The sequence below is a fragment of the Urocitellus parryii genome, chromosome 1, assembly GCF_045843805.1.
Source record: "Urocitellus parryii isolate mUroPar1 chromosome 1, mUroPar1.hap1, whole genome shotgun sequence".
Classification (NCBI taxonomy): Eukaryota; Metazoa; Chordata; class Mammalia; order Rodentia; family Sciuridae; genus Urocitellus; species Urocitellus parryii.
In genome coordinates this window covers 69,185,638-69,189,337 of record NC_135531.1, presented here as the reverse complement: position 1 = coordinate 69,189,337, position 3,700 = coordinate 69,185,638, and positions in this window count along the sequence as shown.

Below are 3,700 nucleotides of genomic sequence, written 5' to 3'. Positions count from 1 at the left end.
CTTCCTGCTTAGTATTGTTTTTGCTATTCTGGGTCTTTTATTGTTCCATATGAATTTCATGATTCTTTTATCTATTTCTACAAGATATGCTGTTGGGATTTTGATTGGCATTGCATTGAACTTATAGAGAACTTTTGGTAATATCGCCATTTTGATGATGTTAGTTCTGCCTATCCATGAGCAGGGTATGTTTTTCCATCTTCTAAGGTCTTCTTCTATGTCTTTCTTTATGGTTCTGTAATTTTCATTGTATAAATCTTTCACCTCTTTTGTTAGGTTGATTCCCAAGTATTTTATTTTTTTGGGGGATATTGTGAATGGAGTAGTTGTCCTCATTTCTGTTTCAGAGGATTTGTCTCTGATATACAGGAATGCCTTTGATTTATGCGTGTTGATCTTATATCCTGCCACTTTGCTGAATTCATTTATTAGCTCTAATAGCTTCTTTGTAGACCCTTTTGGGTCTGCTAGGTATAGAATCATATCATCTGCAAATAGTGATAATTTAAGTTCTTCTTTTCCTATTTTTATGCCTTTAATTTCTTTTGACTGTCTAATTGCTCTGGCCAGTGTTTCGAGGACTATGTTGAACAGAAGTGGTGAGAGAGGGCATCCCTGTCTTGTACCAGATCTTAGAGGGAATGCCTTCAATTTTTCTCCATTCAGAATGATGCTGGCCTGTGGCTTATCATAGATTGCTTTTACAATGTTGAGGTATGATCCAGTTATCCCTAATTTTTCTAGCGTTTTGAACATAAAGGGATGCTGTACTTTGTCGAATGCTTTTTCTGCATCTATTGAGATGATCATATGGTTCTTATTTTTAAGTCTATTGATGTGGTGAATAACATTTATTGATTTCCGTATATTAAACCAGCCTTGCATCCCAGGGATGAATCCTACTTGATCATGATGTATAATTTTTTTGATATGTATTTGAATCCGATTCGCCAGAATTTTATTGAGGATTTTTAGGTCAAGGTTCATTAGAGATATTGGTCTGTAGTTTTCCTTCTTTGAAGTGTCTTTGTCTGGTTTCGGAATCAGGGTGATGTTGGCCTCGTAGAATGAATTTGGAAGTTCTCCCTCTTTTTCTATTTCCTGAAATAGCTTGAAAAGTATTGGTGTTAGTTCCTCTTTAAAGGTTTTGTAAAACTCTGCTGTATACCCATCCGGTCCTGGGCTTTTCTTAGTTGGTAGTCTTTTGATGGTTTCTTCTATTTCCTCTATTGTTATTGGTCTGTTTAGGTTGTCTATATCCTCCTGGCTCAATCTGGGCAGATCATAGGACTCAAGGAATTTATCTATGCCTTCACTATCTTCTATTTTATTGGAGTATAAGGATTCAAAGTAATTTCTGATTATCTTCTGTATTTCTGAAGTGTCTGTTGTGATATTGCCTTTTTCATCCCGTATGCTAGTAATTTGGGTTCTCTCTCTTCTTCTCCTCGTTAGCATGGCTAAGGGTCTGTCAATTTTATTTATTTTTTCAAAGAACCAGCTTTTAGTTTTGTCAATTTTTTCAATTGTTTCTTTTGTTTCAATTTCATTAATTTCAGCTCTGATTTTAATTATTTCTTGCCTTCTACTTCTTTTGCTGTTGTTTTGCTCTTCTTTTTCTAGGATTTTGAGATGAAGTATGAGATCATTTATTTGTTGGTTTTTTCTTTTTTTGAGGAATGAACTCCAAGCAATGAATTTTCCTCTTAGAACTGCTTTCAATGTGTCCCATGTGCTGCTGAGAAAAAAGTGTAGCTACTTGATGTTGGGTGGTATAGTCTATATATGTCAATTAAGTCTAGGTTGTTAATTGTGTTATTGAGTTCTATAGTTTCCTTATTTAACTTTTGTTTGGAAGATCTGTCCAGTGGTGAGAGAGGTGTGTTGAAGTCTCCCATGATTATTGTATGGTGGTCTATTAGACTCTTGAACTTGAGAAGAGTTTGCTTGATGAACACAGCTGCACCATTATTTGGGGCATATATATTTATGATTGTTATGTCTTGTTGGTGTATGGTTCCCTTGAGCAGTATGAAGTGTCCTTCTATATCCCTTTTGATTAGCTTTGGCTTGAAATCTATTTTATTAGATATGAGTATGGACACTCCTGCTTGTTTCCGCGGTCCATATGAGTGATATGATTTTTCCCAACCTTTCACCTTCAGTCTATGTATATCTTTTCCTATCAAATGCGTCTCCTGTAGACAGCATATTGTTGGGTCTTGTTTTTTGATCCATTCTACTAGCCTGTGTCTCTTAATTGGTGAGTTTAAGCCATTAACATTTAGGGTTATTATTGAGATATGGTTTGTTCTTCTATCCATATTTGTTTATTGATGTTACTAAACCTGATTTGTTATCCTCTTTGACTACTTTCCCCCCTTTACTGTCCTACCTCCCATTGTTGGTTTTCAATGTTATTTTCCATTTCCTCTTCCTGTAATGTTTTGCCAAGGATTTTTTGAAGAGATGGTTTTCTAGCTGCGAATTCTTTTAACTTTTGTTTATTGTGGAAGGTTTTAATTTCATCTTCTAACCTGAAGCTTAATTTCGCCGGATACACGATTCTTGGTTGGAGCCCATTGTCTTTCAGTGTTTGAAATATGTTATTCCAGGATCTTCTAGCTTTCAGAGTCTGTGTTGAGAAATCAGCTGTTATCCTGATTGGTTTACCCCTAAATGTAATCTGCTTTCTTTCTCTTGCAGCTTTTAAAATTCTCTCCTTATTCTGTATGTTGGACATCTTCATTATAATGTGTCTAGGTGTGGATCTCTTATGATTTTGCACATTCAGTGTCCTGTAGGCTTCTAGGATTTGGGATTCTGTCTCAATCTTCAATTCTGGGAAGTTTTCTCATATTATTTCACTGAATAGACTGTTTATTCCTTTGGAATGGAGCTCTGTGCCTTCCTGTATCCCAATGACTCTTAAATTTGGTCTTTTGATATTGTCCCATAATTCTTGGATGTTCTGCTCATGGTTTCTTAGCAGACTTGCTGAGCTGTCTATGTTCTTTTCCAGTTGAAATACTTTGTCTTCATTGTCTGATGTTCTCTCTTCTAAGTGATCTACTCTGCTGGTAGTATTCTCAATTGAGTTTTTAAGTTGGTTTATTGTTTCCTGCATTTCTAGAATTTCAATTTGTTTGTTTTTTATTACCTCTATCTCCCTGTGAAATTGATCTTTTACTTCCTGGATTTGTTTGTCAATATGATCTTTCATTGTCTGATTTTGCTGTCTCATGTCTTCCTTGAGACTCCAGATCATCTGAAGCATATATATCCTGAACTCTTTATCTGATATTCCATCTGTTGCAGCTATTACCTCTTCTAAAGTTGAGTTGACCTGCATTGCTTGTGGTCCTTTCTTTCCTTGTCTTTTCATACTGCTCGCGTTTCTTTCTGCTTGGTGCAACTGTTGTGTTTTGAAATTTACCCCCTATTTATTTATGTTGCTCTTGTATACTTGAAAAGTCTCCCTTGCAGGTGCGGGCAGCGGCTGTGCCCCTACTCCAATTGGGGTGACGTGTCTACCACGCTGGCGGCTCTCTGGGCCTGTTCCGGGAGTGGAAGTCGGCTCTGCTCTGTCCCTATTCCAATTGGGGTGTCGTGACTACAATGCTGGCAGGTCGCTGGGCCTGTTCCGGGCATGGGCGGTGGGCTTGGCTGGCGGGATTCCACCTAATGGCAGTCCCTAACC